General features: G+C 40.8%; 1 protein-coding gene across 1 annotated transcript in view; it reads right to left on the bottom strand.

Annotated features, from left to right (window-relative positions):
• Positions 1-23,619, bottom strand: part of LOC111863650 (LIM/homeobox protein Lhx3) — a 507,864-nt gene that overhangs the window by 432,817 nt on the left and 51,428 nt on the right. The gene's annotated exons all lie outside the window — the stretch shown is intronic.

Here is a 23,619-nt window from a genome sequence, read left to right as displayed (position 1 = left end):
TGGGTGCTCCGTGTCGGGAGGATATGAGAGAATACGGGAATGGGAATTGAATTCACTTGAGTTCCGAAGTTCCAAGGGAACAGCAGTGTGTCCAGAAGAAGAATCAGAAGACTTAGCGTGTGACGTTACGTGTGCAGTAGTTACACTAATCTTGAGAGTGTAAGAACTAATTGTAGTTACGACTAGTGAAGATCCAGTAAACCAATTCACCAATCCAAACTCGCGTCTCAATCACTGAAAGACGTGACAGTGTGTTAAAATTAGTCTACATCTGCCTGGAGACATAGGACAGGCTCTATGTTCGCAAATTTAGCAGCCAGTACAGCAGGAAGGATTTTAGAAATTACGAAAATGGGGTGAACCGGGCGGACAAGCAGACACCGAGTCAGTTTCATGAAGTATGAAGTATTGGCCACTTAAATTTTCGTAGGTAAACTATTGTGCTTTATAATTATAAGCTCTGGTCCTCTTCGCAGTAAGTCTCTCTGTACATGACTCAGGTCTACCCACACCATCTTGTCCTGTATAAGATCCATTTCAGCATCATCCAATTCAGTTCTTTAACTATTTACGTATTTACTCAACAGCGCAAAGTCAAATTATATAACGAGCACAAGCAACGGAGGAAACAAAGAAACCCACAAACAAAGAGAGACAAAAGACAAAACAGGAAACTTGTGTCATTTGGACAATAATACAAACTAAATGAGTACAACCGAGCCAGCCATTACAGGACGAGAAAAACATTACGTATATGTGCATACATTCATACTGAGTGCAATTAATATTTTAATAAGGAGAATGTGCCACAGCAAAATATAATTAAAACAGTTTTGATAACAACTATTTCAACGTCTCTGCAAGCAGAATTAGTTGTTGAAGGGCATCTAGCAGAGGGAAAGTCTATGATATACTGAGCAGGAACTAACAGTTTCCAAAACAGAAGGCTAGAATTTAGAAGCAAGGTAAAAATTGAAAGAGGAACAGTGCACCGAGGTGATTCCTCCTGTTGTATAAGGAGTATTTAGTCTCTCGGCTATGCAAAGGTCCTTCAAGAGGCTTCTTTTCTTTAGGTTTTCAATCAAACTAAGTTTGTGGTCCTCAGTAAGCTCTACTTCTGATTTTTGTTGCGTAACAATATTTTGCTATTTCCTTAACGTTCATTGCCTCTGTGGCAATGCCTCTGAGTGCCATAGTTTCAATTAAGTTAGCTAATTCCAGATCTGTTAATAATTCAAACATTATGATTATATAAGTAATACGACACATATTCTGACCTTCGACTTTCTGTATTTCTGGAGCTCTTAGTACAAGCCACAGAACGCTCAATTATTAAGAAATTTGTTCCTTAACATTCAGCGTGCTGCTTTGCAGTCAGGAGCAGGTTTAAAAGATAACTCTATTATTTGAAATGTGATATTTTCTTGGACCCATTAAATTTCCAACGTTCATCACCCTTTCCTTTGTGCATAGCCAAATAAAACCCTGGGTAGAAAAATAATGATCTCTTCTTTGCCCAGAATTCCTTCCAAGCAAAATGAACTTAATTACAAACGCCTTGAAAAGCGTAATTGAGAGAAACATAGGGTGTATCATAAACTATTCCACTCAGAACGAAGCTACTTCAGTTCCTAAATTAATAAAGAAATTCTGGAGAAACACGCATGTCTTAGTTATATTAAGAAAACTGTAAAACTTGAAGCATAGAAGATCTATTTTCTGGAATCTGAAGCCGTGTAGTCCGGTAGATGATCAACGTTTCGGACGAATATGCTGTCTCAATCTTCAGGGATTTATAGTGTTCTCAGGTAGGTGACAATGATGAATTTCGTCTTCTGGGTTGTGACAAAGTGTAGAATGGTAGAGCATTACGTACGTACTATGAAATTCTTCCTCTCGCTGCATAGTGACTGGTGCGATTGTATTTATTGAATTTTTGTTTTTTCTATGTTATCTTGTTTCGTCTTTTGTCTTTGTTTTTCGTGTATGTGTTTGTTTGATTACATTTTTGCTCGTGCGTAATTTACAATTGAAATTAGGGCTGTCAAGGAAGCATGTAATTAAATAAATAAATATATTATTATTATCATTATTATTACTGTATTAATTGTAAATTTATGTTTTACTTTCCTCATTTATTAATGATAAATTCGATTTATGTTAATGGAATTCTTCTTCTTCTCCTTATTATTATTATTATTATTATTATTCACACTATATAAATTGTCTTGTTTTGTATTTTTTCCCTTTTATTTTCCTCACTTTGTAATTGGCCTTTAGGCTGTTAAGTTAGCATGCAAATCAATGAGAACTTAATTGAATTTTCATTATAAAACAGTCCCGTCATACACCTTAAATTTGAATGAACAGGCTCTGATATTGAACCTTAGAACTCTTCACTTCCATATATTGAATTATGAACTTCTACATACTTTCATTTCGACGTGGCTTGCAAGACAGGAGTTACGGTTGCATAAGCACTTCACTCAATTGAAACAAATTGTTTCATGGACATGCAGCAATGTGGTATAGCCGAGAGAGCGGATCACTGGTTCGGAACCAGTCTTCTGCAGATTCACACCAAGTTAGCATTATGTGCGTTACGTCAGGGGTTCTCAAACACTGTGACATAAACTGACGTGACCCCCGCACCGCCCCCAATCTGTACCAATCGCCGGAGAGTGCAGTTGCATACATTGTCAGCATGCCCTAAAATAGATTTACAACTTCTCTACACTTACGGTAAGCTGCTAAATGTTCCTGTGCAACCGATAGACTTCGCGACATGATTCGCCGGCAGCAGCTACATGTATAGAAATCAACTACCGTGTAAGCTGGTATATTTTTTTTATTATTTATTTAAATTTTAGCAATCAGAATATTACATAATTCTATAAGCTAAAGTGCTGATTACTCATTAGCTATACTAATGACTAATGACTAGTGGCATGAGCAGGTTGATATCCAGCGAAATCACCTGTATAATCTATAATTAGTATCTATACATTAACTTAAGAGTAGTTCCCTTGGCCACAGTTTTTTTGAGTCTTTTGTTGCTTACTGGTTCCAGGAGTTGTTCCTTGAGCTGATTGGGGTGGCTTTCTTGCGTATTGCTTCCTGTACGGTTGGTACCTGTAGATCTGTATGTAGTGTATGATTTGTTACGTACCAGGGAGCATTGACAATTTGACGGAGTATCTTGGATTGAGATCTTTGTATGATTGCAACATTTGATTTAGTTGAGCAGCCCCATAATTCTAGTCCATATGTCCAGATTGGTTTGATAATTGTTTTATATATTAGAAGTTTGTTGTCTGTAGATAGTCGTGAATTTCTTCCCAGTAACCACTGTAGCTCCAGTGTCTTGATGTTTATTTGTTTTTTTCTTTTTTGCGAGATGTTGTTTCCATGTCAGTTTAACATCCAAGAAGCTGGTATATAAGGCGACGCCAAATAAAAGGTAACCCCACACATCTTCTCAAAGAGAAAAACGGCAGTTCTTTTTAATGTAATGTCATTTAGTTCTGATTGTTCTAAGCAGGTGACAGTATGAGTAACGCCTGCACTATTAAGAAATAACAAGTTCACAATTTAATACTTTAAATATAATTCCAGATATTTTCGCAATTAGCCCATGTTAGGTGGGTCCCTGTCACTACGGCATGGCGAGTCCTCAGGTTGCGGATGGTGGAGACGCCCTCCAGGTTTGGATAGAAGCTGCGAATATACTGAATAAGCACTCGCGGACAGCCGACAGGAGGTGGTCCTCAAGTTTGTCGTTGGGTATGGGGCTAGCAACTCCTCACCGTAAAAAATCAGCTTGTTACGAACATTTGCAAGAAGCCTCAGCGGCTTCTCAAGAAGGGCTCAGCTCCATGAGTGAATCAAAATTAGCAATTAGAACTCCTCATAATCATCGCCTTCAGTTTTATCCTTAAGGGCCCAAAAATATCACCACCCTTATTTTCTAAAGAGCAGTATTATATTTGGGCTAATACAGTTTATTAAGTCTTACACTCACCTGAACTGTGCGTAGATGCAAACATATTTTAAATGTTTCTCGAGGACTGGGAGACCGCCTTAGAGAAATCCGCGATCCCCTGCAGGGTCGCCATCCACAGCTTAAGAATAATGTGTTACAGCAACACGAAGCGAAAGAGCGTTACTGATTCGCATTTGGATGGTCCAATAATCGGACCTTTTTCTGTCTGTGTTTAAGTCTCGAAATTTTCCAGAACGCAAGACAAGCCCCGCTGAGGCTCCCCAGTATGCAGGCAACAGCTGCTTCGAATGCCTCACAATATACCACGACAGTTTCCTACCTAACCCTTACCTATTCATTTTTCATATCGATTAATATGATGAACCAGTACCGTATCGGATCACCACCGCCTGCAAGAGTCAGTGCTTTCACTTGACCACTACAAGCAAACGTACACAGAGTATTTATAATATACGATTATATCCTCCATTAAAATCCTTTACTTACTTATTCTCATTTAATTCGAAGCTATAGACTTTATAGCTGAAACGGAATTGTTAAATAACTTGAAAGACGCCATACAAAATCATCTTCAATCCATGAAGTTAAAACAGCCTTTTTAAATAACCTGAGATTCAATTTAGTTTTATGATCAACTTCACTTCATATTCGCTTCTACATTACAGTATCCAGTCTGTATTACAGATCCTAACCGATGTCATTGAAACAGAATCGTCAAATAAATCAAGAATTAACCACTGTCATGCAACATATGCAGTAGATTAAACGTTACATAATCTCAGTGTGAATCATTACCCATTCATACGTCTCCATTCGTCTGCCCATCCATGAAAAATGAAAAAATTACGGCAAGTGACAAGAATTTATTTAATATTATCCTTTGCTTCCTTCTCTGATTCCTTCACAGATGCCAAACAGTGAACGAAATCCTGTGTAAGCTTAATACAGCATAAGGAACGCCATTTTGTCCTGTTCTTTGCGTGACGGACAGTGAATTGGGGGGGGGAGTAGAGCAACGCGGTTAGGCGCCATTCCTCAAACGGACAAATGTCTTGTTAAATGTAAAAGGTAAGGTCACCCTTGTGTTTAAGAGATTAAGCGCCATGACACTATGGGAGAGTGGAGGAGTTGCTGTACATATTCTTAACCTTCAGCATCAGATGAAGAAAGTGAATGGTCAGCTTCACGCCCTGGTTACTTTACCATCCGGGACAGAGTCCTCAGAGTTGGTCTGCAAGCCGTGGATAAGAGATATAACCCACAAAGACAAAAACAACTCCCTCCAGTGTGACTATTTAAGTTTTACCACTTGAAAACTCAGCACCCTTACATGTTACTGTCCTTACGGACCAGCTTCAGAGGGAATAGCAATATTTATTCGGAAACCACTATCACAATAGGTGTTCTCAGTGCTAAATTACATACATACATACATACATACATACACAATACACAATGTACACAATATTCAACTTTTCACAATCACAGCAGCCTTCCTGGTATTAAAACTTTTAAAGTTTTTTAAAAACTTTGTTGTTTAAGTTAAAATTTGTAAATCATGCAGGTTCGTGTCACTTCTCCTACCGTCTTTCTTGGAGGGGGCTGAACTTGTGCCGCCTCTCTATCTCGAGAAGGATATTCTGCAAATATACGAGTATTATAATATATATATTAAATAAAAAAAAGATATAACCCAATTAGTTGAAGCGTGCCCCTAAATAACGATAGAACTAATCAAGCTCTACTCATGCAACCGACTGTAAGAGATAGGGGCATATACCATTCCTGCTTCGTGTCCGAAAGGTTCGGGGCCCAAATCTAGCCAAGAGTCCGGTTATCCTGAGAGGTGTTCCCTAATTTCCTGTAGGCTAATTCCAAGATAACTTCTCAAATTAAGCCACTAGAACTTCCTTCCGGGTCCATTCCAATTCATCAGTCACTATTCATCCCACCGTAGTAGATATGAAACCTTAGTTGCTGCCAGCATCGTTAAATAAACGAAAGACCGCCTCTGTGGTCTAGTGGTCAGAGTTCCTGGCTACAACTCCAGAAGACCGGGTTCGATTCCCGGCTACTTTTCCGAAAAGTAGTGGGTCTGAAACGGGGTCCATTCAGCCTCGTGAGGATAATTGAGGAGCTGCTTCAAGGAAATAGCGGTTCCGGTGTAGAAAACTTAAATTAACGGCCTTGGAAATTCGTTGCTCTGGCCACGCGACACTCTCTATCCGCTAAAGTTGGCACTAACTTCGCCGACAAGCGGCGGTCGCTCAGTCGGTATAGTTCGCTTTCGGATTAAAACAACGGAGTTTGGTCATGATTCTCTGAAGGTTTGCGACTTTGGTTCATTCAATATACGGAAATAATAATGAACAAATTCGTTGTCTGAGGAATGCTCCATACAGCTACATGAAACTGGGTCCGTCAGAAATCGTTGGTCCCGAACAGTGGATTTACCCTTACTAATGGACCCCGTTGCGTAGCAGCCTTTTCCATCGTGTTACGGAAACTATTCCAACTTCCGGAACTTTGGGTATCTCAGATACACCCCAGAAAATGCTCAGTGACCAACAGAATATTCATAATCATCTTTCCTTCGACGTTACATTTTATTATTATTCTTCCATGGACGTTCGCTGGTATTTCGTTATTCTCTTTGGTGTTCTTTCGTTCCACAGTCATTCTATGTGCAGTTTCCAGTTCTGTCTGCATTATCACCTGCTCTCCTAATTCCTTAGTAAAGTATTAACTTTTTAGATCATTTTGTCCTGTGGGAACTGCCCACATTCAAGCAAGTGTGACAACGCAAGCGTCATTGCTTAGCAACGACGAGTAAACAACGGTTGCTTGGCAGAAGCAAGTAAACAGCGGTTGCTAGGGAACTTATAAACACAGTAACCGGCAATAGCAGTACCTATTACGTAACCGTTTTCTATATGTCCGATTCTAGGCTACATAAGAAGATACACTGAGTTACAGTGAGAGTCTAGTTCTACCGTTCTACAATACCAGTTCAGTGTTCAAGCAGTTCACTATTGTTATCCGTCTGTGTATACTGTGCAGCTGCAATAAATCCTACAGGACAGTTCAACTAGTGGTTGTCTCTTCATTCATACGACATCCCACAGTCCCATACAAAATTAGACGTCTCTCAGAAAACGTTATACTATAACACATTCAACTAAAACAGCGTCGTTAAATAACCTCAGAATTCAACACTGAACGGCTGCGGAAGGGAGGTTATGACAGCCCAGAAAGAAGAGATGTACAAGTAATTCAACTGATCTCACTTTCCTGTCGGAAAGACCCAGTAGACACTGTGTAGGCCTTGAAGCTTGAGGTCAGAGTCTGAAGAGAAGATAATCACATCGCATCAGCCCAGAAGGATCCTTCGATAATTAATGCATAAAATAATGAATATAAGGGAAGAGAAAGGTTATTTTGCAGCTGAGCTAGAAGTGACAGCAACGGCCTTAATCTTGTCCGTCGGCTGTAAATTAATGCAGACCGCTCATTGCGCACGCATCGGCAGGCAGGAACCCGCAACCACTCCAGTGGCAACCCGAGATTCATGTACGCTAAGTGAAAATCACAGGGTGTTAAAGAAAACTGAATCTATTTTCACGGGCTCCTTTCTCAGTGCCATTATTTCTGAGCGCAAATGCGAGTAGGTTATGGATGTATCATTAATAATAATAATAATTATTCAATTCTTTATTATTTATGTGCTGAGCCAACAGTCACAAGGCTCTTATTATTAATAATAATTATAATGCTTATACTTTTTAATTCCCTCTTCCACTTCTACGTTTATGCTCCCCCATTTACATTTAATTTTAATTACATAAAGCTTAAACTCCGTTATATTTGTGCAGTTTATTAGTTTCCTACATGCTAAATTTACTTCATGCAAATCCTTATCTCGAATTTTTCGCCTCCGAACATATATCATCCCACCTCCAAACTTGGGGAACACCTTCTAAACTAAAACAGTACAGTTAACCTTTTGTCGTAACTGCAACCTTGAAATTACTGCAATAATAATAATAATAGTTCAGTTCCTTATTTATTTACGTACTTAAGCAACAGCACAAAAGCCACTGATAATGTAAGTATGAGCAAAGATGAAATCGGACACATACAGAGACAAACCAATTCAGTATTCAGTAAATTCAATCGCGTCAGCCATTATATAACTAGAAGAAAATGTACATACATACATTCACAATGCGTATAATTAACATTTTGATACAGAGAAAGAACTATTTTGGTTCCAAGTATGTCAACATCCATACAAACAACAGTAGCAGCAGAAGAACAATTTTTACTAAAGCAGAGTATCACATGTACCCAGCGGGAACTCGAAGAGCAACAGTTCCCAAATGAGTGCAGAATTTCAAGCCAATAAAGAACAGTGTATAATAAGAGGACCGATAAGAAATTATGGTAGAAATGAGGGGAAAATCAATTGAAAGCTTCCAATAGACATGAAGAGAAAGCTTTAACGTCAACACAAGCTCGGTCCCCCATACCGCAATCTATAAGCTCTTATCTTTCAGTCACGTCACTAGTTTGGCAGCACTGAATTTCGTCGTTAGAATAAATCAAATCTCTCACCTCGGTTCATGTACCTCTACGGCTACGCTGCGTTGACAGTTTATGTAATTTCTGGACGTATTTAGCAAATATCCGCTCTACCCAGCCGAGCGCTGCAGACAAGTGAAGTGTAAACACAGTTTTTACCAGTAGCAACTGAAGCATGCGGTCACGACGCCCTTGTGAAGCACGTCTCATGTCGTGCCAACTTAACCCACAAGAAACAAATCTGCTTAAGAGAATAAGCTAGGGCCGTGCCATAACACAGGCAGTCGACTGTCGGCTTCTCACTGTGAAGGTGCTGGTTCAATCCCAGGGCAGTCTATGTGGGATATTTGGTAGACTATTTGGCATTAAAGTTGTCCCTGTGCTTAATTAATTAAGCAATACACCAAGAAGACGTATGGGAAAGTGGATGTATTGATCCACATTTTCATGACCTCGGCACTAGTTGGAGATGAGTGGTCAGCTTCACGCCCCGCCCGCTTTATCCCCGGGAAAGAGCCTCCGGTATCCATTGCATAGGAGGTTTTGTGGACCCTAGAGCCGGTCTGGACGACGTGGAGAAGTGAAAAATTCTTGATCCTATCAGGACTCGAACTCTGACCCCTCGGTCGTCCAGCCCATAGCCAGTCGCCATACCGACTGAGCTATCCCGGCTCCTAATTGACGTTGCAGAAGGGTTTTAATCTTGTAAGTCACAATTCCGCCGGTCACGGTAGCCGAGCGGTCTAAGGAATGTACTGTCTTCGCTCGCTCGGGAGCAGGTATCGTGGTTTCGAATCCCACACAAGGCATAGATGTTTGGTATGTATTTATTTTGTGTTTGTGTTGTTCTGCGTTTAGGTAGAGGCATTGCAACGAGCTGATCACTCGTCCAAGGAGTCCTACCGTCTGTAAAATGATCAAAATGAAAAAAAAACAGACCTAGACACCGTAAAGTTATAAGAGGAACGGATTAAGCATGTAAGTCACTCTTCCCCTACCAATTATTATTCTCTCAATGCTCCATTATCTCCTCTATCATCCCTGGCTGATACAATGGGCCTATTTGCAGGGAAAGTACCAAGAAACATTGTTATCATTCCACATCGAAACTAAATAAAACATGAAGTTCTGGGAATAACTATTCGCCCCATTTACATTTACATCATACTGAGTACTTTATACGATACAGACCTCATCGAAAACACCGCCTCCAACAATTGTTCCATTGTGTATTCGTCGCCGCGAGATCGTGTTTACCGAGCCTAGAAATGATGGGTTATACGGGTACAAAGACAGCAAGCTGATGTCATAAGCCTCTTTACATTTTATTTTTTCAAAATGAAGCAAGTAGGCTAAAAAACACAATAACACTTCATTTTTTAAAACCACACAAGAAAATAAAAACAGTGGGTGGTTTTGGACTGGGTCCTTGCTAGTGGTGGTCTCAAGCCGCGGCAGAACCTCGTTTTCAGTTGCAGCAAAACAGTTTGTTTGCAGGGTAAAACAGTACTGTAAACAAGGAGCTGCGTGGACGTGCAGGGGGTTACCTCGTTCCGTGACCTTGAAGCCTGCAATTTCCTGACAGATACTATATTCAACACCTAATAGACTTAAACAGCCAGCTAACTTGAGGACGGCCACCGAATATCCTGTCAGATGTTCTACATGCCTTCACTTAGACGTTCAAAACAAATGCCTGTGCAGCCAGCTGAATCGCCGATCACGGTGGCCGCGAGGTCTAAGGTAGGCCACACACCTGCATGCGTCAAGACATGTAACAGTCAAGACACGATGTCTGCGACATGACGCAAAGAAAGGAGCACAGTTGAGATTATGAAAACCGCCGCACACCGGTCTGAGTCATGATACTGACGTCAGCTTCATGCTGACGCAACAATAATGGAGCAAGACTGCAGTTTTGTCTCATGTCTTAAAGTTTGTCTTGACGCAGTTAGTGTGCGGCAGCCCTAAGGCATGAACACTCCTTGCCCGCTCGAACATTTGGATCATGGACTCCAATCCCGCTCGAGGCATGGATGTCTGTAGGCGTTTATTCTGTTTTTGTGTTGTTCTGTGTGCAGGTAGCGTCCTCGCGACGGGCTGATCTCTCGTCAAAGCAGTCCTGTCAACTGTGTATAGATTAAGAAACTGAAAAAGAGGCCAAGGTCCAACAAAAGGGCTGTAGAGCCATAGATAGAATGTAAGGTGCGTTACGCTATTTACTTAAGCAGATATTTAACAACGTGCGAATAATAAAATTGCTAATTTTTTCAACTGTATGTGAAAAATAAATCTTGGAATATTCAAATACTATGAAAACCTTGACTGACACCATTTATGGCTGCTGATTTAAAGACTGAATTCAATATAAATCGGTTACCTATGCTAAAATACATCGACATGTAATTAGCGTCTCTTTTAAATATGTTGTAATACCTTAAATAAAAACTGGGGCACGCGGTAGCGTTGTTGATTGAGGCGCTACGCTACAAGCCGGAAGGTCGCGGGATCGAATCCCGATGAGGTGGAGTTTTTCAATTGACCTAATCCTTCAAGCCGCACTATGGCTCTGGGGTCGACTCAGCCTCTAACAGAAATGAGTATCAGAAATATTCTTGGGGGTAAAGAGCGGACGGCGCGTAGGGCTGACAACCTTGCCGCCATCTATCAGCCGATTGCCTCGAAAATGTGGGAACCTCAAGATCTCACAACCACGGCCTGTTACAGGGATACCTTTACTTTTTTTACGTTTTACCTTCAATGAAAAACAAATTATATCAACGAGTGAGTAATACAAAAGGAATCAAGATTTGGAAGGCATTGGAGTAAGTGTACGTTATTTTCAAATAAACTTACATGATTCTAGTTTAAATTTGGGCACAGCTGCTCCATCTAAAGTTACATATTCCTTTCTACGTCAGGTAAACATCAGGACTTGAATTAAATCAAAACACGATAAATCCTTTCAGAGCGAAGAAGCCTCTCTGTGAGTGTGGTTTGGTTTACAAAAGTTCCATCTGCTCAATTCACCCCTTTCTGTAGTTAGCTTGTTCAAACAGCGTTAAACCAACAAACTCACTAATTTAAAACTATCTTATGACAAAACATAACCAAACCGACCTTTCCAAAACGAATATAAAATACATAAAGAAATAAAAATCCTTCTGCTTTATTAAACTGAGTTTTAATTTTAGTTATACCACGAGCCCAGAAGTTTCGCGAATGTTACATTGAGAAATGAGATAAATGGAATCTAATTAAGTGTATAAATTTATTGGTGTAATCAATACTAGCTGAAACTTTGAGCAATAACCCGCAGCAGACAATTTGCAATTACATCTGGACGTAACGTAATACATTCCGAGAGGACGTACTAGGGATCAGCAGAAAAGAAAACCAAATAACTCATTTTAGTCACATTTTAATTACATCGTTGTTTTCCCAAAGGAAATTTAAACTTGTTTTAATAAAAATAATTAATACTGCAAAGGGACCTATATACATATACAGACCTACGTTCAGGGTCAGAAAAGCATCTGGATTGCAGTGCATGAAATGAAGTTCAACTAGAAATTAATATATTTCCAGTATCTATTCTAAATAGAGTCTGGATAGCTCAGTCGGTATAGTGACGGACTACGGGCTGGAGAGACCGGGTTCGATTCCCAGAAGGTGTAGATTTTTCTTCTCCACAGCGTCCAGAGCAACTCTGCGGCTCACCCAGCCTCAGTATTAGGCATGTCGATTACCAGCCTCCATTGTCTCTTTGGTCTTCCTATTTCCCTTCGACTATATATATTTATAATTCCTTAGGATTTGCAGTCTTCACTTTTCACTCTATATTACCAAAGCATCTGTTCTTGTATGAACCTGATGGACTCCATATATTGCATTAAATAAATGTTCCAGACTTCTCAACAGGCTGGTACCGAGCACGCTGGCTCAAGCGGTAACGGTTCCTCGTATTCTGAAACTGCTCGGTTGTAATCTCAATTAGCACGTCACATATCCTGATTACGGCCTTTTCTTGATTATTCCAGCGTGTCTAGGCAAATACGGGATATCATATTTACTAAAAATTAGACCAGATCGCCTCCTTAAACATCTTCCTCAATCCACTAATCATTACATGAACAAAAGTCCATATGCATATAGCTTAAAAGTAAAGTAAAGCTATCCCTATAACAGGACGTGGAGGCCCATAGAGTTGTGAGACGTCGAGGCTTCCACATTTTATCCAGACAGTCGCTCACAGATGGTGGTGAAGTTGTCAGCTTTACGAGCCGGCCACTCTTTACCCCAGGGATGTCCCCGGTATTCATTTCTGTTAGAGACCGAGTCGATCCCAGGGCCATAGTGCAGCTGGATTAGCTCAACTGAAAAAATCCACCTCATCGGGATTCGATCACGCTGTAGCGTAGTTTGTTGTAGCATAGTGCCTCAACAAACTACGCTACCGCGTGCCCCAGACATATAGCTTAAGCTAATAAATAAATATGACTTCATAATAATCAATTAGTCAAGTAATTATACGCAACATAATAGCCTGATATGGACCCTGGCTTAAGCCACATGATTCCAGTCCACACCTACACCCAGATTCCTTAAGATGCTCTTTCCATGCTATCCTCCCGTCTGCAACTCATTCTCCCACAAAATCTCCTCCCAACTAAAATTCCTTAAGCATATTCTATTTAGGTCATGGTAGCTACACCTTTTACCAACTTCTCGCTGCTAATATCTGGCGAAGAGTACGAATTATGGAGCTCTTCTGTTTTGTAAGTCGCTTTATGCTCTTCTTTCTTTCTAATTCCTCTCTTTCGGATACAAAAATTCTCTTCAGTTCTCTGTCCTTAAACAACTGTCATTCCTAGAGGTTCATCCTTGGAGTGAGAGACCAAGTTTCAGAGTCTCAAAGAACTAATTTCTAAGCATGTTTCACCACCTCATGCATTTTATTTCTGCTGATGCCTGTGTCCAGTGGCCATGTGTCGCTACAGTATTTTAAACGAACTACTTCTATCAAAGTTTTGTGTGTAATTTCGAATGTGAAGCCCACTCCTGCATATTCTGTTTCCAGATTCTGTATAAATCATTCCATTTGTACATACAAATGTTTGCTCCTTTATTTCTCGGATCTCAGAATCTGCTAGATTTCCTAAATACTTACATGTGCGCATTTGTTCTGATATTATTTGAGTAGGCCGACCTACCGAGCGACCGCCGCTTGTCGGCGAAGTTATTGCCAACTTTAGCGGATAGAGGGTGTCGCGTGGTCAGTGCAACGGATCCCCATGGCCGTTAATGTCGGTTTTCTAGACCTGACAGACATTGTAACATTTTTTAACACTGAATATTATTGGTATACTTTTATAAAAACAACAACTCTGTTACCAGTAACGCTGAGCACAGAAACATGGTTGAGACAGTCAACCAATATTTCAGACAAACATAATACAGCATATACAGAACGCTTTCCTGAATTCAGGAACATTTCTCTGTGTTTAAACTTTCCGTATCAGGATAAGTTACTGTTAGATTTGAAGTTTTAGCATCTGTGAATATTTCGACATGATGTCTGAAAGCCGAAATAGTCCAATGCCAGACGACGGCTCGCTAACACACGTTGAACGGAGATGCGGATTCATGGAGACCGACTTCATATGAAACGCGCTTTCCATATCAACGGAATCAGCAAGCAATTTCTATGGATAGGCGCAAGCAACAAACATTTTACTCGAATGTGCATACGCGCTAGACTATATAAGGAACCCTGAAGATAAGAACGACTGAGGCTGGGGCCACACGAGCGCACAAAATGCGTCCGTTGTAACTAACGTCGTGACGTCCGTTGTAGAAATAAATAAGAGAGGCGAATGCTACGCTTTCTTCTGGCTCCATTTCAGACAAAAACTACGCACCGCATTCTGCAACTGTGTGGTGTTCTCAGCAACGTCCGTCATAAAGCACATTCGTTGCAAAGGACGTATATCGTGCGCTCGTGTGGCCCCAGCCTCATTCGTAAGGGAATTCAGAAGGCAGTTCAATAGTTGAGTGCTCAGCTGTGAAGTGTTAACCAGCTAATATTCCTTACCAGGAAACGCCCAGTGAAAACTGCGCAGACGAATAGCCATTGTTTAGATCCGTTGCCGAGAAACGACCAGTGGATGCAGATATAGAAGACTTTATTTTGTGTGCTGTAGTTACAGCAATCTTTAGAGTGTGTAAACCAGTGAGATACATATAATTATTTGTAGTTACGACATGTGAGTGTTCAATAAATCTATTCACCGTTCCAAACCTCCTATATGGTCACTTATATACATGTGTATGAATGGTTTCTTCTGGGATGTAAACCCATGTAGTAGAACAGAAGTTCACCGACGTTTCGAAGGAACTTAGTGTCTCCGTTTTTAGTGTCTCAGACAAGGAAGCGACAATTAAAAACAAGCATCTAACTGGCTCCGAAACGTTGGTGAATTTCTGCCAGGATATATGGAGTCACCTACCAGAAAATAGTCTCTTCGAGTTGTTCTGAGACGTCATAATTCAGTCAGCCGATTGCCAAGTCCCACTGACAGAAAAAACATTTGCACAGAAGAGAATAGGCTCTAGTAGCCTGTAAATATTTAACTGTTCCTATGACTCTGGACCAAACACAATTCATCATATAAATTTAGCGGCCATGAAGAGGACTGTTAGTTACAACGCTACAAAACTGAGAAAGAAATTAAATATTCAGGGAATCGTGTTCTCGTAAATGGGTTAACAGAAAGTACAGGATACTAAAAATCATTAAAATATTTATAAGAACTTCATTAACTTTAATTGTAAAAAAATAGAAAAATAAATAATACACGAGTTGTTGTTGCTCACTAAACATGACAGTAACTACAGAGGAAATAAACATACCTTCACGTACGTAACATCAACAATGAAAACATGGATTAACGAAGCCTCAGTTTGTAAAGGCTTAACGTAGAAAAACAAAAGAACGGCATTACTCGTAAAGAGAAACAGGATAAAATACACGCTGTAACAATCAAACAAACAAAAAAAATCACAAAGTTGTTTTTAAGAGAAGGGGATGTAGGACAATAACACGGAATAGCATCAGCAAAATAGGCTACATAACGCCCTAAGTCTACTGTTAGCAGCATAAAGTAATGAATTCGCGGGTGTGGCGGTTATTTATACAGAAGGAGGGAGAGGGGGGGGGAAGAGAGAAAGAGAGAGTTTAAATTAGAGGACGAGCTTGGTGCAGCTGACGCGGAGCGGCGCGGCCAGCAAAGCCAGAAGGCGCTTTTGGTGCTTGTTTGCTTAATTATCTGCTAGGACTCAAGTGTAGCTTACACCATACACACTCACACGGGCCATAATTACTTCCACCCTCTCTTCTTTCTATATCTCCTTCTTCCTCATTATCTTTCTCTGTTTCTCCTTCTAATTATCTATATGGGCTATAGTGCTTCATTTTCTATCACCATCTCTGTCCTTTGCCTTGTTATAATGCTTCTTCCTTGCTCCCTGCTAATACATCAAATACGCTTTGATTGAAATGGTGTTGCAGGACACAAGAAAGAATAGACGAAAGCCATCAGAAGCTAGGTTAGCCTGCTTCCTCTTTTTTGCATGAAAGACAGTGTGAGTCAGCTCATCAGAAGGCAAGGGAGGATTATTACAAAATTAATTATAATAGGTGCTACGAGATAACGTAAGATTTAATTGAGGTTGGCAGTCAAGGATTACACTCAGTGTGAGGCGACAGAGGGTCACAGGTTCAGAGGTCACTACTAAGGTGTGTTTCACGTGCCAAAACTCGAAGGTAAGGAAGATTTGGTTAAGGCATTTCAAGAACTTTTACTAAAAAAAGACGGATTATCAAAGTGAAAGGCCCACCTATTGACCACGTTTCTAATATATTCCACTGGCAAGGAGGTGCTTCTCTCTGGCGGCGGTTGTAATAGCTTCTAGAACACATCCTTTACTGTTATGTGAAGCTCTGGGTGAGATTCCTGTTGTGTAAACTTCCCCTGCATTATTTCAAAGAAAATTTGACACAATGACATCAAGCACTACTCTTTGATGTTGTTACAGTACTAAGACAGCTGTCATCACTGAAATGGCAGGTTTCGCGCTTTGTGAAGCGTATAACAGGTAATCTATTCATGTCTGTTTGAACTGGTATGTCTGACTGGTTATTTGTGGGGAAGCCTCCATGTTGAAATCATCCGATCACTTGTGTCTTCTTCTAAAGTGCAAGAATGACGTCGGGATCAATGTTTCTCTATTAATATATAGGTCCACGATATTTGGAAAGTTAAAAGAAATAAATTGAGTTCATTTTGCCGATAACAAAATAGTAACTACACGTATTTTGTCTTTCTAGTGCCTCGACTTCTAATCTCCCTTTCTGACCTCAAGTGGCTCATTCATGTGCCTCAAGAATGAGTAACTGAAAGGAAACATATTTTGAGCATTATTATTATTATTATTATTATTATTATTATTATTATTATTAGAGGGGGTGAGTTTCCCCATGCACCGCGACCAGTTGTTGATCTATTGTACGTCCCCGTTTGATATTCTACCAGTCGCCATACCCTGCCGGTACTGGTCCGTGCTATCAGCCCCGTTGAGCCAACGAGGTCGGCCGTCGGTACCTGATATTTCCCCCCCTCTACCAGAGGCATTGAAAACTACTTGGGCGGGAAATTGTTGCCTAATTTAGCTCAGAGGTCTCCTAGAGACATGAGGATCTTTTACGTGCCGTAAATTTACGACACGGGACCCACGGCTTAAAGTCCCTCCCGGAGGACTTGTTCCCTGAATTTTTCCGCCCTTAAAAATTCCACGACTTCCGCCGGGTTTGAACCCGCGTACCTTGAGCCATGAGGTGGGAACGTTACCCCTAGACTATGGAGGCCGCTTATTTTGAGCATAGTTCAGTCGGTACTGCGATGGGCTACGGACTGGACAGCCGCAGTTCGATTCCAGTAGAGGCAAGAGAATTCTTCTTTTGAACCAAGTCCACACCGGGTTTGGGACCCTCCCAGCCTCCTATACAATGGTTGCTGGGGATTCTTACCCCGAGGATGAAGTGGCCGGTGCTTGAAGCTGACAATTCATATCTATCTACTGCCGAGTTCAAGAATGGTGGAACTATAGCTCCATTCCCATATACATCTTCATGGCACAGTGATTAAATAATTAAGCACAGGAACAAATTTACCGTCACCTTTCATATTTTTAGTAGAAGAGCTCGGTTTCCAACGAAAGCATAGGCAGACCACGCAGGCTAGCGTAGCGGTAAATTGTAGCCTTGTATTCGAGAAGTGTTCGACTCAAATCGCGGTGGGGGTTTCCCTCAGTCTCTCCAGGAAAGTTCCTGGATGGCACCTTGAGGAGTACACGACTCCTTGTTTCCAAATCCTTTATTTATTCACAAATCATCCTGAAATTCGAGGTTTTAAATCTAAATATTAGAATATACTCTATATTCTTCTGCAGGACGAGTTATAATGGCTGTGACTAAAATAAAAGGGTTAAATTCCAAAACGACCTCTTCGCGAAAGGCGAGAACGTTATGAGATGTAGAAAATGGCGTGATGTAATGGTGATTAGAAAACGGGAGAAAGCATAAGGTGTAAAACAACTCCAACGGATACAAAGGCCTTACAACCATTCATGCAGCCACACAAACCAACAATCCACAGATATTCGTTCCGGAAAGAATCGCGAATAAGGAAATCCACAAAACAGAAACATGGACCCATCTAAACAGAGCCGGAATTACTCACTCCATACAGCTACAAGACTACGAGATAGACAACAGAGTAACATAGGAATGAGAGTACCGCAGGGGTCAAGAGGTAATTCTGAAGAAAGCGGTCTTCTGGGATTTGGCACCGTGTATATGTGGTGTTAACCGACGTGTCGGAGGAATGTATCGCCTCCATCTTCAGGGTAGAAGAAAAAATATAAGAAATCTGCAAGCGAAGAGACCGTGAGAACACAGTCTGCTTTTACCGGTTCTCACGGTCTCTTCGCTTGCAGATTTCTTATATTTTTTCTTCTACCTTGAAGATGGAGGCGATACGTTCCTCCGAAACGTCGGTTAACACCATATATACACGGTGCCAAATCCCAGAAGACTGCTTTCTTCATAGTCACCGCCGTGAAAGCCCCAAATCTTACAAAGAGGTAATTCTCTTTGCCACACTGTGCAGTCCGGCTATCAGGCCCACCCAGGCTCATAACCAATGGCTACCAGAGGTTCTTTTCTCGGAGTAGGCGGGTGTGATGTGACGGTGACCCCTCACCTGCATCTAGTATCGAGGTGAAGAACGCGTGGATCTAAACATCCACACCCATCCACAAGTCTTCTTGGCGTACTGCTTAATTAGTTAAGCACAGGGTCAATTCTACTTCTATAACGTGCATTTTCAAATTTCGGGCTTGTGAGAGCTAGTAATTAGAGGAATCAGTGGTCTGTAATAAAATAGATTTCATTCTATTCCAGCTTCATTGAAAATAAAGTTTAAAATTGAATTTAACATGTACTTCTGAATATAGAACCGTAACACAAAATTCATCTGTCAGAGAAGTTTCTTAAACAGGTGTGGTAAAACAAGGCGTCTCCCTTGTGCGCTAATTTTATAGACTTTTCAAAATTCTCCATAATTAACCAGGAAACGTAACTATGTTTCTTCAATTATGAAGCTCTAATTCATAATCCACAGCATACTTATGTGTTAATGCTTCAACAATGACATCTGAATAGTGTATTTATAAACACTAATGCATCAAAGTAACTCAAAGAGAGATTTAATAGTAATAATACTGAATGATAATAAAGGGCCTTAATGAGGTTTGCTTTCAGCGCATAATTAACCATGCCTGCGATTCAAAACTAACAAACAATCAGTCGAAGAAAGCAGTCTTCTGGGATTTGGCACCGTGTATATGTGGTGTTAACCGACGTTTCGGAGGAACGTATCGCCTTCATCTTCAGGGTAGAAGATAGTAGAAGGCTCCCATCGCAGTAGAAGGACAGTCTGCTTTTACCGGTTCACACGGTCTCTTCGCTTGCAGATTTCTTATATATTTTTTCTTCTACCCTGAAGATGGAGGCGATACGTTCCTCCGAAACGTCGGTTAACACCACGTATACACGGTGCCAAATCCCAGAAGACTGCTTTCTTCATAGTCACCGCCGTGAAAGCCTCAAATCAAACAATCAGTCCTTCTAACCTTTGGAATTAAACAACTTGGCACCAGCTTTCACCCAGGTATCTTGCTCGGCTTATTCTTAGACCCTGAAGCTGGAAGCGATATGTTCCTCTGAAACGTCTGTTGACTTTCAACGGATTATATGGCGTTGTATCCGGTCTAGAAAACCGAGATTAATGGTCATGGGAATCCGTTGCGCTGACCACGCGACACTCTCTATCAGCAAAAGTTGACACTAACTTCACCGACAAGCGGCGACCGCTCTGTCGGTATAGTTTGGTTGTGGACTAAAGGCCAGCGAGGAACATGGCGTTATATGCCATATGATAGTATTCTTCACAGCGACCCTGTGGGAACCTCAAATCCTACAATTACCAACTTATTTACCAGCCTTCCAAAATGTTGGCAAATTACAGGCAACAAACTTCCAATTTAAATGCACGTCCCAGTTTAGATTATCTATAATAATATTAGAAATCTGATACTGAAATATGGTTTCATATTCGGGAGCTCCTGGGCTCTAATGTCGGCCCGCATACCCATAATTGAGACCATTTTTCAATTAAAATTCTTTAAGATCGAGAACTGAAAGTTCTGTTCATATCATAGAGATTCCTGGCTCAGTTTTGGGACGGAGGTTCGCTGTTCCGACAGGTTATCATTTCACTAATGTTACTGACATCTAACACTGAACAATCTGTCCATATAGACACAGCGATAGTGAGAAAGTTGCTTTCATTTGCTATCCCTGTACCAGACCGTGAAGGCACATGGGTTGTGAGACGTTGAGGGTCCCACATTATCTAGACAATCGGCTCAAAGACGGTTGTCAGCCTTACGCGCCGGCCGCGCTTTACTTCCCAGAAAAATTATTTAATTAATTCCTGGTACTCATTTCAGTTAGAGGCTTAGTCGACCCCAGGGCCATAGTGCGGCCGAACCTCATCGGGACCTGAACCCGCGACCTTCCGGCTTGTAGCATAGCGCCTCAACCAACTACGCTACCGCGTGCCCCCTATTTCTGGATGGATCTTATAGAAATAGAATGGTGTGGTATGGACTAGATTATTCTGGCTATGGATTTAGACCAGTGCAGGACTCTTCTGAAGACGTTAATGAACTTCCGGTTTCTGTAAAATATAGGTAAATTTTTGAGTAGCTGAGCGACTGTTGGCTTATTCAATAAGAACTCATCTCCATGGAGTCAGTTTACTTCTTCTTATACTTTTTCCTTCTGTTCCTATATTATGGCCCGTTTACTTGTGTTTCTGATGTACTGATCTCATTTTCTCTTTGTTCTTTTGGTTCCTGTTCACTTTCCTTATGATCTGATTTAATGTATTGGAAAATATTGTGACGGAATAATCCACTGCTGAGCAACGGATAGGTAATCACGTTCCCGCTGCAATGAATAGCAATTGATGTTAGGTAGCAATTTTCTAAACAAAGACATTCCAGTGATAATGGGAGGAGAATTAATCCTCTGACTTATATTCCGGCCATCTGGAAGTTATAAAAGAGAAGAGGTACTTCATACGCCATTCAGTAGAGAGAATTCAACATGTGAACAGTGATTCCTCGTTCGCCATTCGTCGCAGTGGAAGAGAAGACACTTGTAATCCAGCAAGGAATGGAGCGAGTTGTGGACAGTCATTAATTGTGAGCTGTTATAATTGGATGTAATTGTAAAGACGTGCCAATAAATCCAATCATCAAATCCAGAACCCATTATTGTTAGTCACGTCAACCCCGAATACGTGACAATATTTTAATGATAAAAGCCATAATATGTGTACGTACACGTACATGTCACCCACAATAAATTATGTAGTGTCGCACCATACAACCTAAACAGTAAATGGAACTAATTATATATAAATTTAAAACTATCCCTGGGTTTAATTAATTAAGAAACATATCATGAAGACGTATCGGACAATGGAGGCATAGCTAAACCATTTTTGACGTCGCTATTAGAAGGGGTATATAATACTTATACAGAATAATTAGAAGCGTTAACATTTGTGGATATGCCCTGTTCAAAACTCGGCTAGGTCACCAACTATCCTACCTCAGTATTACCTGAGGTGTCTATACAATCCCTGCGGAAATTTACCAAGAAGGTGTATCAAACCAGGATATGACCGCTTCCTTTCACATCCAATCCAATTCATTATTCATTAACCATCCTATCATTCAAAGCTATACCGTCTGTTCTACTAAAACCTTATTAGAGACATCCTGAGTTCGAATTCTGAACCGGAGCCTGCCCCCACACGTTATCATTTCCAAATTTTACAAAACTCTAATAATCCTGAAATCTCGCTTTATATTTTGTGGGTCTTGGGATCGAATACTGGCCTTCATGTTTTATGAAATCTAATCTCGAACATCGTTCTTCATGTTATGAGGTCAGGGGGTCAAAGGTTCGCCGTCCATTCCTTACCCTGTCGTTTTGCTGAGTTATTTCGGCTGCATCCGACGAAATTTTGCAGATGTTTATTCCCTAAACACCTCCTCGAAGGCATGAAGCTGATGGTGCGTTACTCTGCTACATTACGAAAGTGTCTACGTCAAGCTTTGCTCTCCACACGTCGTTTTCCATGGCCCTCTTAGTATCGTTCAAAAGACAGCAATATAAAGCCAAACAATGAAAAGAATAGTCAACATCTGTTACTTCGACCCTGAATAAAGACACGGCATTTCGTCAAACATTACACGTGTGGTACAACAACAAGTGCACCTTCACATTACTGCTTGAGAAGGAGGAGGCTGTAAGTTCTGTCTTCGCAACGGAAACTGTTTCAAGATGAGACAAATTTTTCTATTCTATCCTACCCTCCAATTCTGTATGAGTGTGAAACTTGGTCTCTGACATTAAGGGAGGGACACAGATTGGGGTATTTGAGAACAGGGTGTTGAGAAGAATATTTGGATCCAAGGGAGATTGGAGAAAACCACATAATGAGGAGCTTCATAACTTGTACTCTTCTCCAAGTATAATTAGAATAATCAAATCAAGGAGGATGTGATGGGGAGAGCATGTAGCACGAATATGGGAGGAGAGGAATGCATATAGGATATGGGTGGGGAAAGCCAGAAGGACAGAGACCACTAGGAACGTGACAAAGATTATTATATTTGGGGTTATTACGCCGTGTAGTCTGGTATGTTAGCAAAAATATTTCAAATGAACATTCTACCTTCATCCTCAGATTAGAAACCGTTCTGACTTTGAAGACAGAACCCATATTTTCATCAGGAATGTTGGTACGTATCACCTGATTAACAGATAGAGTAACCCAAAATAAGAGGGTCAGTAATTCTCCGTCGCCAAGACATAATCCGGCATACCTTTGAACTTATCGACTCGTGAAAGAGGCAAGCTGAGTATAGAAGCGCCATCTTTTCTTCATCTACAAACCTATCCCATTAGGCACAGAATGGCGGCTGTCTTTGTGGACGAGCGATTGGTCATGCCAGGCCCTGCTAAGCTCATTATTAGCTAAGTAGGTTATAGATTTATAATCCGTATCAAGAGACCGGCTTCATTGTCCTATGATGCAAAAATTCCGTCTGTGATGCAAATCTGCGAATGCAAGGTTCACTTTTCCTTCTATGCTACTAATGCTCCTTGGCAACGTTTCAAATCTTAGTTTCTGTTTGCAACCCACACCCACGGCGGAGAAATACACTCTTGTCACGTGACGCTCGTCAGGACACATTTCGTATTATTATTTACTTCATCTTTTATCGATAAATATCTTAAATGACCACATAAGGTATTGTAACATATGAGGGGT

Source organism: Cryptotermes secundus, unplaced genomic scaffold, assembly GCF_002891405.2.
Source record: "Cryptotermes secundus unplaced genomic scaffold, Csec_1.0 scaffold234, whole genome shotgun sequence".
In the NCBI taxonomy this organism is placed as follows: domain Eukaryota; kingdom Metazoa; phylum Arthropoda; class Insecta; order Blattodea; family Kalotermitidae; genus Cryptotermes; species Cryptotermes secundus.
The sequence above is the reverse complement of the archived record's forward strand: the minus strand, read 5'-3'. Positions and strand labels throughout refer to the sequence as shown.